The following is a 15607-nucleotide window of genomic DNA, read 5'->3' on the forward strand; positions in this document are numbered from 1 at the left end:
GAAATAATGATGTCAACATAAAGTAGACATATGGTCTATGTTAGTTATTCACTATTTTGAGTGGTAAGATTATTTGTCTCACAAGCAGAAAATTTAACATTTTGCAAATCGCTAAATTTTCCATTTTTTCACGATATTTTGGTATTTTTCACAAAAAAACACAGACTGTATCGACCCAAATTTACCACTAATTTGAAGTACAAGGTGTCACGAAAAAACAATCTCAAAACCACTGGGATAAGTAAAAGCAAAAAAAAGTTATCCCCACTTAAGTGAGACATGTCAGATTTGAAAAAAATGGCTCTGTCAGGAACGCAAAAACTAGCTCTGTCAGGAAGGGGCTAGTGCTTGTAGTTCCAGAACATGTAGGGTTGTCACTGACAGAGTGGGCTGGGAGTTGTTGTTTCACAGCTTGGAGATACTGGTTGTATACATTAGAATATTAACAAATTATGTGCAAATGAAATGAGAAAAATAAATGAAATTACTTATCACATAAAATACAAGCAGCTCCCAAAATACCATCCTGGATTGTTACCAAAAATAGCTAAAGACAATATCAGTACACCACAAGAGAGCGCACATGTAAAATTATTTTAATTAGTACATATTTAACATTAGATGTATTAAAAGTAAAACACATAAATCAATTTATAAACCTTAATCAAGAGAATTGTGTGTCAGTAAAAAAATTCTCAAGCCAGGCAGTATAAATCTCTTAAACTGGGTATACATTAGTTTTGCCGATGCAGATGAGCGATGGTCTGGACAGCTTTCTGTAGCTCCCGGAATGTCACCCCAACCTGGGGAAATAAATAGCTATAATGGGCAAAAATCATTCAGTGCGTATGCGATTTTCCCCTTCATCGCTGTCCATACACTCTGGCCAAAACTGCCCAGTGTGTATGGACCTTTAGACCAGAGGTTCCCAAACTATTGAATCATGGCAAAACGATCTTGAAAAGGGGTTTCTGAAAGGATGTTTTTATTTTATATCTCATATATATGTGTGTTAAGCTTTTTGTTGGAAACATTGCCTTGTACTCTACCCATGAATGCCTGTCCAGTCTACAAGCACAGAGCGGTATTTAATGTCCTGCCTGCCAAACCGGGGGCGAGGCTGCGAGATACAGCCATGGATCATCGAGATACGGCCGGGAGCTCCACAGTCCACTATATACCATACTCTAAACATCCTGAACTCTGTTTGAAATCATGTTAATGTGACAAAAATTGTTCTTCTCCATCCTGCAATATTCCAATGGCGGTATTTATATGAGCGGATCCATAACTCTTTATTAACGCTTTCTTTCTTCACTGTTCTGCAGAGATGCCTGTTCAATGCTGTGGGGTAAGAACGCATTGAATAGGCAGCCGACCGCTATTTCCCCTGTCGGAAATAGTTGCAGGGGATTGAATACCCACCTAAGAGTAAGACCACTTCATTGGCAAGCCATGAATACCTACAGCAGGCATGTCCAAACTGTGTCTCTCCAGCTGTTGTGAAACTATGCAACCCAGCATGCCTTGCCATAGTTTTAGCATTCCCTAATAGCAAAACTGTAGTAAGGCATGATGGGACGTGTAGTTTTAAAACAGCTGGAGGGCCATAGTTTGAACATGCCTGACTTACAGGCTCCATATGCCATGAACTGCTGGGACAGTTATAGGACAATAGCAGGACAGGCCGCTCTTTGCGCTCTTGCTCACCAAGCTAGTTTTCATTAGCCGTTGGCTATTTCTGGATTCTTGTAATGCCCACCTGCAACTGAAGGCTGCTAAGGCAGGACCATTCAAGACCTCAATGCAATAAAAAGGAATTGAAACGCAACCACCTGTACCATATTCAGACGTTTAACTGCATATCCTGTTATTAAACATGTGGCTGTATTGAAATTAGAAGAAAATAAAAATGTCTAGCATTTCTTATGGGGATTGAACGCTAGACAAAGTATAATAGTTAGGCACTTAACAGCTAACTATAATAGTGTATCACATTTATACCATATTAATAACTATTTAATCCCCCTGTATTAAAATACAAAATGCAGAGGATACAAACACCAGACTTCCTGTACTATAGTCAAACTATTTACAACTATGCATCAACCGTTCGGAGTCTACCTATTCGTAAGATAGCTGTAATACTTTATTTACACCCAAGTGGGCCCAAAACACGTTCTGTCGCTCTATAGACATAGCCAGGAAGATCTATGAAGTTTGCAGGTATAGGCTACTATGCTCAAATTCAATAAAGAGCATTCGCAGCAATTACCAAACCAGGATAAGTCTAAATTCTCTACCAAACTGAGGAATATGTATTTATTTATTACCAGTTAATTACACAGCGCACACATATTCCGCAACGCTTTACAGAGAATATTATTTATCAGTCACTGACCCAGTGGAGCTTAAAATCTAGATTCCCTACCACATGTATACGCAGACATAGACGTTGTTGGGAGCCAATTAACCTACCAGTATATTTTTGAAATGTGGCAGGAAACCGGAGTAACCGGAGGAAACCCACGCAAGCACGGGGAGAATATACAAACTCCACACAGTTAGGGCCATGAAGGGAATCGAACCCATGACCTCAGTACTGTAAAGGTAGCAATGCTAACTATTACGCCGTCTGTGCTGCCAATTAATTCAAGTCAGCGGTAATGCTAACCACTATACAATCATTTTACCTTTACAAAATTGTGCAATTCTTGTTTGCTAATATAAACATACCCAAACACTTCATACATGAGAGTTAAAGGAGAGGACAATGCTAAAAGTAAACCCACATTTGCATTCTGCTGGTCACATACAATTCTTTGGTCAAAAATAAAAATGCCAATATATACTAGAGTACAATAGCCATCACTTTTACATAAATATACGTTATACAGAAGCATATTTGTGGAGAGCCTTCAGTTAGTGACTCTACAGAATAATAGTGTACAATCTCCCTGCCACGCACCAGGTATTACATCATTCGGTCATAAGACAGACATCTGAGGGAGACTGGGCACAGAACAGTAAGCCTACAGACAATTTAGAAACCATAAAACATTTTACTAGCAATTTCCAAATAATTTCTATTACTATATATTTGTGTGGCCTATTCTTCAAACAACCTATAAAGGAAACAATGGCTACTGTGATATCGTTTGTTCACTCATGCAAGTGGTATCATTTTAAATATATTGGGGGAATTCTCCAACCATTTAAAGAGGAGACACGGAAGTATTGCCATTGCAGCCAATCATATTCTAGCAATCATTTGATATAATGCACCAGATAAAACATAGCTGGAATCTGATTGGATGCCATGAGCCACATCTGTTCTCTCCCCTCCATAGTCTAGGTATAACTTCTAGCCCTTCACTAAAATTTTACCTTTAGCACCAAATAAGTTTTCTTGGCCCTGACAAGGTTTGTGTATATTTCCTGCCACATCCTGACAGCACATGAGTGCTGGATGCCGCCACCTTAGACTACCAGAAAGCAGCCAGAGCGTCCGCTGGGTTTTTACAACACAACAGTCTCACGCTGGCTGCTACAAATCATCGCAAAGCACCAAATGTGATGAAGTCTCCTCATATAGACTGTCACAGGAAGAAAAGAACATAGGCAGCTGAGTAACCTCACTTCCCACTCTGCCTTCCTTCTCCATTTCATTGTGACCGTTCACGAGCTCCTGAATCATGCGCTGGGAGTTGTAAAGTCACATTTGTGCTGCATTCACAATACAAGGCAACATCATCTCAATGTGCCCCAAGTGCATAATGTAGGTAACCCCATTCTATTCTCAGATACAGCATACATCAGTGGTTCCCAAACTGTGTGCCTAGGCACCCTGGGGTGCCTCGGGACCCTTGCAGGGCTGCCTCGAGTTAGTGGTTCAGGAGCAATGCTAATTATTTATAGTCATTGAAACCAGTGCTGGTGGCCGTAAATCATAAACTATGTGAACAAACATAAGTGAATCATGTCCCTCATCTCATAATTACACCTAAGGATGACAAATACAATTTATATAATTGAATATTGTTTTCTAAATTTCTCAATAAGAAACTTTGGTACTTATGTAATATCTGGGCTCCCATTTTTCTTATGAGACCGCGTCCGCTCGCCACGCTTCGGGCACGGTGGCTCGCTGCGCTCGCCACACTATATAAAATCAACTCCATGCATAGTTGGATAGTAGGGGTATGAAAAAATGGGGTGCATTTAACATGGGAGCCCAGATAATACATAAGTACCGAAACTTTTTTATCCTAGGGGTGCCGTGATTCAAAAAAGTTTGGGAACCTCTGGCATACATACATTTTTGCTCATAAGTTTACATACCCTAGCAGAATTTGGGATTTTCTGGCCATTTGTCAGAGAATAGGAATGATAACTCACAAACTTTTCTTTCACTCATGGTTAGTGGTCGGGTGAAGCCATTTATTGTCAAACAATTGTGTTTACTCTTTTTAAATCATAATGACAACAGAAACTACCCATATGACCCTGATCAACATGACAATGATCCAAAACACAAGGCCAAGTCAACCTGTCATTGGACACAGCAGAATAAAGTGAAGGTTCTGGAGTGGCCATCTCAGTCTCCTGACCTCAATATCATTGAGTCACTCTGGGGAGATGTCAAACGTGCAGTTTATGCAAGACAGCCCAAGAATTTACAGGAACTGGAGGCTTTTTGACAAGAAGAATGGGCAGCTTTACCCTCTGAGAAAATAAAGAGCCTCATCCACAACTACCACAAAAGACTTCAAGCTGTCAGTGATGTTATGGGGGGGAATACACGGTATTAAGAACTGGGGTGTGTAAACTTTTGATCAGGGTCATGTGGGTAGTTTCTATTGTCATTAGGATTTAAAAAGAGTAAACACCAATGTTTGACAATAAATGGCTTCACCCAATCACTAACCATGAGTGAAAGAAAAGTTTGTGAGTTATCATTCATATTCTCTGACAAATGGCCATAAATCACAAATTCTGCTAGGGTATGTAAACTTCTGAGCACATACTGTACATAACAACTGACCTTAATATGCATAGAGTCGGGGCATGGTCTGGAACTAACTAATAATAGTTAGTGGGGTAGGGAGCTAGTGATTTATTGGCTCCAGGTATGCCTACTGCACTGCATGGCGAGTGCAGTGAGCCATGTGAGGGGACACGGCACACTAATAAGGTGTCCATGTTGACAGACACCCCAATAAACATGTGAAAGACTTGTGTCAACCTTTGTCTGTGTCGACCTATTGCCTATGGACCAATAGTGGTCGACCAATTGATTGTCAACACAATACTCTACACTGGCATTGCTGAATGTGTGGAACAATGACAGCCCATGGCCAGTAAGTGTGATCATCTCATTGCACCAGTAGGCCCCAGTTATGACAGAAGTAATGTACTGCCAACAAAATGTCCACTCGTTGCTGCTGAAGCTGTCCTGATTCTTTCATCTGGTGATTTGTGTGAAACTTCTTATAGTCTAAACTATTTCTCACTAAGCATTTTATTTGCCTGCGAGGAATCTGTAGGGAGATTTTCAAGTTACAATTTCAAGGTTGATGCGATGCAGGTGTGCAAATATGTTATAAAGTTACATGCAGTAAATATACTGTACAACGCACTATAGGGGCGGATTTCAGGTAAACTATGTACACGTACTATAATAACTTAACCTAAATGCATTGCAAGATCAACCGACACACAGGAACAACAAAATAAACTGAAATGTTTTATTAGGTATATTCAATGATCTGACGGCGAGAAGTGCTGATAACTCGCTGTCACAGTATTCAACTCACTGCCCTTCACTCACTGTTTCCACCTCGTCTGTTCCTTGAGGTGAGGTGGAAATGTCAAGTGTGGCCATTAAAGTGACAGGGGTCGCCACAAAATGCGACAGACTCGCTGCATTTGCGTCAAACCGCATCGTTTAAGGGGATCCTCGCAGTCCTCTCAGTGATGATTTGGCCCTTACATTGAATAAGGTGAGGATGGCTTGTTATCGGCGAGGAAATTCCATACTCGCCTGTACAAACCCCCTCGCCGGCCACATTGAATACCACTCTATAACAATGTTAAAGGTGCACATATACACAGGGCTAAGTGCTGAAGCGATACGTCATGTATAATCGTTTGTCTGTCCTTAAAATTTTTTAAATATGCCCTAGTCACTGATTGCTAGAGTGAGCACTAGGTGAAATATTTAGTATTAGAGGTGGAGAATCTCAATGACCGGGTAATACCAAGGATATGTCCAATAGAGGAATAAATGCAATATATAGTTTTTAAGGGGTAAATGTTATAGAGATTAATAATATCGCTTACAATAAGGATAAAACCCAGCCAGAGAGCTGGCTGCCAACTAGCAGCACAATTGAATCCTTTGGGTAAGTGGTCACAGTTTGGGGAGGCTGTATATTTCCCTTATTTGATAGTACTGTATCAGGGAGTTGTGCAGATCAGAGATGAGCACTTGAGGCACCTGAAGCATAATCCCAGATCGGTTCTCCAAGGGCTTTCCATTCAGAAGCATTTACTTACGTTATGTTGTCAACAAAAGGATATTTTACATTTATTTTTTTGAGCCAACACGCGGTATTTCATGCCCTACCGTGGAAATAGGGTGTGGTGGGAGAATAAAAGTGTGCCCGAAGCATGGTGAGCGCAGCATGGGGACGCGTGCACCTTTTTAGTGTCCATGTCGACTGTGGCAACATTTAGTATAAAAAATCCCATGTCAACCTTTTTACTGTTGCCTTAGCCCATGTCAACCTAATGACCCTGTCGACCTCATCCCATGTCGACACTATGAACCATATCCCCTCCAATATGTCTTCACAGAGCCAGCAAGTTTGAAACCGATCAGTGACTCTGCAGGAATTGCTCTCTCTCTTTCTGTCAGGAATAATGCATACTATCCATGTAAACATTCTGTTTAGATCAGAGGTTCTCCTACCTCGGTCCTCAGGACCCCCCACCGTTCACCCTTTCCACGCCATCCAGCAGGTGCATTCATTACTCTTGTGATTCTGTGAGGAGGAGACCTGCAAAACACACACCAAGTGGGGTCCTGAGGACTGACTTTGAGAACCTGTGCCCTAGGTTTTGACTTGCACGATGATGTGATCACTTACAACTTTTAAATAAAACATCTCATTATTTGAACAGGAAAAAATATCTATACTTGTTCAGGAATTATAACAATTAGTGTGTCATTAGTACAAGTGTGTAAAATTTTTTGCCTAATTTTGCTATTCTTACAGAGGTCATTTTATCGCTCAGCCCAAACGCATCTCACTCTGGGAAGTTTCATACAGACCGGTCACCTTTGCTAGAGCAATATACTGGCGCACAGATCCCAAAGACATCACGGACAGATCATGCATCAGTACTGAATGCCAGATTCCGCACAATCTGTCAACATCTGGTTGGCCAGGATTACCAATCATTTATGGCCCAACGCAGATTAATGACCAAAACCACCGTCTAAACTGCTGCACGAATATGAAGAGCCGGACACGACAATTCTGGAAATGCAATACACATGTTCACCATTTAATGTATTAATTGAGGGATTAGGCTGAGGGGGGACGACGATCCAGTTACATGCAAAAGGCAGACTGTCGGGACTTGGAAGCAAACATTCCCTAGCAACCAGCATAAACTAAGCTGCAATTAAGAGAACGAGCATGACAAAATGTGACAGCTTTGTCCTAAGGAAAGCAAGCTGCATTCATAGAACAGCAGAGGCAATGGGTCACCTGATTATAGGACACAGGATTCGCACTGTACTCTTGGCAGAGGCAACAATACCAGCAAGCAGCCTACAGTTGTGAATGCATTCAGGACAAAAGAGGTAATCGTTTAATCGCCTTTATTGAGATATCTAAAAAGCACAGTGAGCCTGTCAGCATGTCTGCATCCTGATTTTAACACAGCCCCATGGCAACATATAAGGCCTGCAGTTTTTAGGGCTAAAGGCTGCTGGAACAAATTACTTCGCTGACATGGAGATCATTCGCACCGGAAATATTGGTTACAAATATTTTCAATATAATTTACAATCCAGCAGCGTGAGAATAGGTACAAAATAACGAAAATTGTGCCATATACCTTCGACAGCGGAGGACTACATCAATGCACGCTCTGGGCCTGATTTAGTTTTGTCAGCACAACTGGGCAAAGCACATGCTGCACTGAAGGTGGGGCTGATGTCACATGTGCAGAGAGTTGAGGGCCACACTAGGCGGTTTTTGCCCATTTCAGCGATTTTCCTAGGGTTGGACGGCTTTCCATAGAAGGATGCTATGAAAAGCCATCCACTCCCTCACTTATCTGCTGGTAATACCAGCAGACGAGCGGCCAGGCTGCCGATGATGCGGGAGCGTGCATCAGCGCTCATCGCTGCCCCGTATGCACTGGGCGGCTTTCAAGCTGAAGGCCGCTCAAACGACTAAACTGAACGTATTTCAGCTCAGTGTGTATCGGCCTTTAGGTGGGGTGTGTTCAAACTGAAATAAACTATTTACTATTTCTAAAGGGCCACAAGTGGTTCGCAGCACCATACACAGGGCACACATTAGAACGAGCCACAGGGTACACAGAAATAGATGTAACAGTAACTGAAAAACTAAACCAGAGCACAGGTAACCATTAGCAGCACAATTTTCAGTACACAATACATCAGAGATGTAGGGAAGCAGAGGCGGTGTACTAAGAAGAGATGAATGATAACAAGTGAGAAGAGACAGTGGAGTTGTCCAGAGAGCGGTTATTGAAGTGCGATAAAAAAGAGGGCTATGACAACATGGCCTTACTTCATGAAGCTTACAGTCTATAGGCTGTGGAAACTGGTATGGTTTAACAAACTGACAGTCATTTCTCCAACATCGGAATCTCAGGAGCCCGACAGCCCCTTAGGGGATCGCTGCGCTCGCGATGCTGCGGTCTCAGTGGCTCACTGCATTTGCCACCTATTCTATTCTCCCACTATAAGGGTCGTTGATACCCACAAGGGAAAATAGCTCTGTGTTGGGAATCAGACTTTATGGCTCCTAACAGTCAGGATTCCGTTGTTGGAGAAAAAACAGTCAGAATCCCGACTGTCAATGAGTCATAAGGCACCCCCAGGGAAACAGACAGATGACACGAGGCTGGAAGTGAGCATGGCAGGGATGGCCAGGACATGAGGTGGCAAGTAGGGACAACGGCCTCAGTACTAGGTTATGCAGAAGGGTACGCTTTGATGAACAGGTGGGTTTTCAGTGCCCATTTGTAGCTTTGCAAGGTCAGGAAGAGTAAACAATTGCTGCAATTAAAAGAAATACACACACACACACACACACACACACACACACACACACACACACACAACTGTACAGTATGTATCTTATAACCAGGAAGATCACATAACCAGAATTTAATACATCAGTCACTTACACACAACTGAAAGAGGAAGCTAGTGCCAGTGTTGTAAGTATAGGGATAATATAAAGTAACAAGACCTCATGTGTGCAATGTTCTTGGTTACATTGTAATTTCCTGCTGGGCCAGAGAAGGTAGACTACTGCATTCCCTCACAGCCATTAGACTGCGCCATTATCAGCCATAAGGTGAAAGGGCTGGTGTTCTGTTCAAACATTGAGGTGCATAGTGTTAGAAGAAGTTTGTGAACCTACGTCTAAAGGGATGAAATTCATCGTCGAGGTGTATGGGGATAACGCTATGTCACAGATACAGGTTTGGTGCTATGCCACAGATACAGGTTTGGTGCACTGCCTGTGGTGGACGTGCTTGACCAAATGGTTTGCAGCTTTGCTTCAATATCTGCAGTGCACCAACCAAATCCTGTTTCCGTGACATGATGCCATCACCGTACAGCTCAAAAGTTGCCGATGAGTTTCAGTTGCTAATGTTCCCTTTAGATGCAGGAATTTGTTTTGCGATCCTCCTTCAGCATAAGACAAAACCCCAGTTTTTTTTTTTTTTTTTAAGGTGCATGAGCATTGACCGGCTCGGGGGCCAGATGTATCAAGCATCAAAAAATGATAAAGTGCAAAGTGATAAATAACCAGCTTCTACCCGTCATTTTTCAAATCCAGCCTGTAACATTGCAGTTAGGAGCTGATTGGCTGGCTGTTTATCACAATACATCTGGTCCTAGATCTGAAAGGAATGGCCCAGGTTAACAGTCCTGGGTTGAAGCCCATTCCATCAACCAGGTTTATTCCAGTGCCATGGCTTGTGTGTGAAAGGAATGACCAGAGTGATGCCTAAAAGAAATTAATTGGCAGGGGACAGAAGACAGTGCAGGGTAACAGCCAGGAAATAACCCATGTCATCATCCATGTGTGAATGTGGATAAGGACAGAAAACCCTGTTTTCAACCTATGCTCAGGGTGTGGAAGGGGTATGTGTGTCACAGTGTATTAACTCACTGCTGGTTTTGCCATTTTGGAGTGTTTTTAGCAGTTTACCAATAGTATTGCATCACGCTGATTTACTAAAACTCGCCAAGTACCCAGGCTTCATAAAACAAAGCACCACTAATGTTTATCCCATTACAACTTCCAATGCCCAGACAAACAACCAGGTGGCTGTGGCAAGAAAGATGGCTCAAACAGCAGGAAAGGAATCACAATGCACTTGTAATGAGGGCAACCATTACGCATTAAAAATAACAATAATGGCAGATAATGAGAACTATTATTGGGGAATAGTATTCTATTAACATATTAGAGGGACATTTTTTGGCACTTGTTTCCTAGAACGGCGCCGGAAAATCGCATCGCATGGGCCATTTTAGGCCCATGCGATGTGCGATGCAATTTATTCACTGCTCTCTCTGCCCCAGGCCATCGCATCTGCTGCAAAATTGCAAGCAATTTTTATAGGGTGTGCGATGCCATGACATTAGGTATACAATAATATGATTGTATGTCCCCAAAATAGGTTTAACGCACCCCCCCTACTATCCACACCACCCCGCAGCAAGGGGCGGCAGAACGCGTCCTCCAACTTTTTCATTCCCCCACTATCCACGTCGGCATGGAGTTGATTATATATAGTGTAAAAAATTTAATGAAAAAAATCGCTTTGCATGCCGTTATAATGGCCCATGCGATGCGATGCAATTTCCCTACGGTGCCGTACATAGGAAATCTGGGCGGCGCGCTAGGAAATAAGTACTCATTTTTTTTATTGAAAGCAATGTATTTTATTACAGGGCAAATACTAGCTAAAAAGTTTATTGTTTGTCTCTCCCTCTGAGTACAAGAGACAAATTTAAGGAAATTTTACGGCTGTTTTGGCTAGTAAAATGATTGCCACTTTAGTGATCATGCTCAGTGAAATAATCGGTGGGTCCGGAGTCACCTCACTTTATACAGTTGGGGTCCTCCTCCACTGTTTCTGGGTCCCATCACAAATTATGCTTTTGAGCACCCCTTCCTCCAATCAGCATAAAATATGTGCTATAGTGCATATTTGCAATCACTACCTTTTAAAATCGAACCTCTGACTTCAGCTGGTATCCCACATATCCACCAGAATGACACCACATTACATCCAGCCCATAGTTTGCCATCATACTTTCCTACCTCACCCTCTCCATGAGGGAGAAAATGCTCTGTTCCTGGACTTCCCTGGTAATGTATGATTGCCATCACCTGTGGGGAGCTAGGTAATTGATAAGAAAGGTGCCTCACCACAGCTGATGGCAATCATACATTACCATTTAAGTCTAGGAACAGAGCATTTCCTCCCTCATGAAAAGGGTCAGGTTGGCAAGTATGTCTGACGCATACATGGTGGCGTCAGCAACGGATTAGAATGTCAGATTATAAAAGGATAAAATAAATATCTGAATACCCAAAAAACTTTGGATTGTAGTTGAATAGGATGAAAATTCAAAGTTAAGGGCCACCGTTATCCCACAGAGATTTCCCTCATATGTGCTCAAATCTTGCTTTGTGGCAACAGACAGTTGATATCTTATGCTGTGTACACACTAGTACAATCTGCATAAGATCCAGATGCGATTACAATTTAGACTATCTGCATACAATTTACACTATCTGCATTCAATTTAGACTATATAGTGCAGATCTGCACTATATAGACAGGGCAGCCAAGACTTTCTGGTTAAGATATGGGAGCGCGCATCTTGAACGCATCTGGATCGCTTGGGATAAAACCCATACAATCTGCATGAGATCCAGATAAGATTTTGACTATATAGTCAAAATCTTATCTGGATCTTATGCAGATTGTATCAGTGCCTGCTTGCACACTACATTGATTCTAATCTTATTCCGTTGACCTGTACATGCAAATATTGCATATAAACTGTGCATTTACTAACTTACATAATATTAGGTACTTATGTAATATCTGGGCTCCCATTTTTCTTATGAGACCGCGTCCCCTTGCGGGGCTCGCTGCGCTCGCCACGCTTCGGGCGCGGTGGCTTGCTACGCTCGCCACACTATATAAAATCAACTCCATGCGTAGTTGGATAGTAGGGGTATGAATAAAATGGGGTGCATTTAACATGGGAGCCCAGATAATACATAAGTACCTAATATTACTGTAGGGCATTCATAAATGAAGCTGTAGCTAGCAAATATTGTAATGGAATCCTTCAAACTGGTTTAACTCATTTGCAACATATTCATAAAATGTTTATGATGATTTTTTTCTGTGAATACTGGAAAATACTAGTATTTGTGGGAGGGGTTTATTTACCCATAATTAATGGCCTAACAGTGTAGACACAATGGGGGGGAATTCTGAAGGCGGTCATATGTGAATACACCCCCTTAAAGCTGAAAGCAGAGATAGGCCATAAAGTCCATGGTTTGGGTGCTCTGCTTTTGGGTCTGACATGCACAATAAATAATATGTGCCCAAAAGCAATTGAATTTCTACATCGGAAACCCTTTACTTGAAACTGTGATAAAACAATTGAATTCCCTTCTTCTTAATTTTCAGTTTGTTGGTTATTCCCCAGTCTAGCTTATTACTGCTTTGTTCAAAACCGTAAAGCACTACCGAATACGATGTTGCTATATAAATAAATGCTAATAGTAGTCATTGTTTTAACCAGGGCTGTGGAGTCGGTAGATAAATGTCCCGACCCCGACTTCTCTGTATTAATATGCGAATATATTTGATACATTCCTTGCACCACACTTAAAAATGTAGGATAGACAGTTACTTCCAGAAACATGTACACATGTCTACCCTCACACAGACAAGCAGGCATGCAGGTTTTAAAATAAATATAAACACTAACAGTTGAATCCAAGAAGCTGTTCCATCAAGTCCTTCTAAGCTCTTCTAGCTATAGAAAAGAATCTTCACTCAATAGGAAAGGTTCAGAAGTGTGGAGCATGAGTTCCGCATGCTTTGTGACGACAACAAAAATCAACGAGCCACAATCTCAGCTGGTTTGCTTGCTCGTCACCGTTCAATTCATGGACACAAGGAACGATTTCTTTACCGAATCGTTACTGGCGACGAAAAATGGTGCCTGTACATCAATATGAACCAGCGTAAGGAATGGCTTAGCCAAGGTAAACAAACAAACCCGCGCATAAAACAAGATCTTCATCCGCGTAAAAAGATGTTGTGCGTATGGTGGGAGAGCTTGGTTGAATGAATTTTTCGAGTCTACACCAGGTGATTTCTACCAACGAGGTATTGAAAACCTTATTGAACGTTGGAAATAAGTTGTAAACTACAAGGGAGAATACATTTATAAGTATTGGTGCTCCGAATTGTGCGTTGCGTGCCATATAGTGAAGCACATGAAAAGCATGCTTTTTCACGGTCACTTAACGTGTTCGTTTTGCGGTTACGTGAGGCACTGTATGCATTGGTCTTTATTCTTACAGTAGAGAAGTCATTAATTATAATTTTCGGAGTCGGTGCATTGTTTGCTGACTCCAGGTACGCGAAATTTCCTCCGACTCCCGACTCCACAGCCCTGGTTTTAACATTCACTATTTTGACCAATTTTCTCATCACTATAGTAATTGAAAATTACAGAACTTTGTTCTATTAAAAAGGTCCATTCTGGCAGCAAGGATTACATCAGATTATATATAGAGAACAAGTCAGGACATGTCAGCAGACACTCTAGTGCTGATTTCTGTGTCAACCTAGTACCTAATTTATTTACACACATTTAATTTGTATGAACAGTAATACTGAGGGAGCAATGGAGGCTCTGGGAATGCAAAAGGGGAAGGAAGATACCGGGAACGGGAGACAGGGGAGGCACCTGAAACATGCAGGGGACGGGAGACAGGGGAGGCACCGGGAACATGCAGGGGACGGGAGACAGGGGAGGCACCGGGAACATGCAGGGGAGGCACCGGGAACATGCAGGGGACGGGAGACAGGGGAGGCACCGGGAACATGCAGGGGACGGGAGACAGGGGAGGCACCGGGAACATGCAGGGGATGGGAGACTGGGAGGCACCAGGGACACAGTGAGGGAATGCAGGCGGGGGAGGCAGACGAGACATCGGGAATGCAGCAAATGGGAGGGGGAGATACACTGGGAAAGCAGCCAGGAGGAGCAGGGGGGTGCATTGAGACACTGGGAGCACAGCAAGGGAGGGGGAGTGGGCTTGAGACACTGGGTACGCAGCGAGGAGGGGGGGCATTGAGCCACTGGGAAAATAGCGAGGAGGGGGACGTTGAGACACCGGGAATGAAGCGAGGGGGGGGGGGGGAGATGAGGCACCAGGAATGCAGCAAGGAGATGAGGGGCAAGGGAGGCTTCAGGAATGCAGCAAGGAAAGGGGCAGGGGAGGCACCGGGAACGCACAAGGAGGACGGCAAGGGAGGCATTAGGAACACGGGGAGGAGGAAGGGGCGGGGGAGGCATGGGAACTCACAAGGAAGGCACCAGGAACGCAGTGAGTAGAGGGGCAGGGGAGGCACTGGGAACGCACAAGGAGGGTGGCAAGGAAAGGCACCGGGAACGCAGTGAGGAGGGGGGCAGGGGAGGTACCAGGAACACACAAGGAGGGCAGCAGGGGAGGCACCAGGAACGCAGCGAGGAGGGGGACAGGGGAGGCACCGGGAACGCAGCGAGGAGAGCGGCAAGGGAGGCACCAGGAAAGTAATGAGGAGGGTGGCAGGGTTGGCACCGGTAAAGGAGGGCGGCACCGGGAAGGCAGCGAGGGGGGCAGGGGAGGCACTGGGAAGGCAGCAAGGGGGGCAGGGAGGCACTGGGAAGGCAGCAAGAAGGCAGGGGAGGCACCAGGAATGCACAAGAAGGGTGCCAAGATTGGCACCAGGAACATAGTGAGGGGGGTGGGGGTGTTCAGGGAGGCTCCAGGAACGCAGTGAGGATGGGGCAGGGGAGGCACCAGGAATGCAAGCGAGGAGGAGGGCAAGGGAGGCACTAGGAATGCACAAGGGAGTCATGGCATTACATGCATGAATGGATATACAGAATCCATAATAATGGTGGGGTCAGCCCTGGTGGGGTGATGAAAGAATGTATGGGGTCTGGCTCTCAGCAGATGTAACCCCACACACACACCGGATAATTTATGGTAAAGGACACCGCTCA

At 43.6% G+C, this 15607-nt stretch overlaps 1 protein-coding gene across 1 annotated transcript in view; it reads right to left on the minus strand.

The window, feature by feature from the left end:
- The window catches only part of DCUN1D3 (defective in cullin neddylation 1 domain containing 3), a 42782-nt gene that overhangs the window by 26717 nt on the left and 458 nt on the right, over positions 1-15607 (minus strand). The window lies entirely within an intron of this gene.

This window comes from Crinia signifera, chromosome 7 (genome assembly GCF_055691185.1).
Source record: "Crinia signifera chromosome 7, ASM5569118v1, whole genome shotgun sequence".
Classification (NCBI taxonomy): domain Eukaryota; kingdom Metazoa; phylum Chordata; class Amphibia; order Anura; family Myobatrachidae; genus Crinia; species Crinia signifera.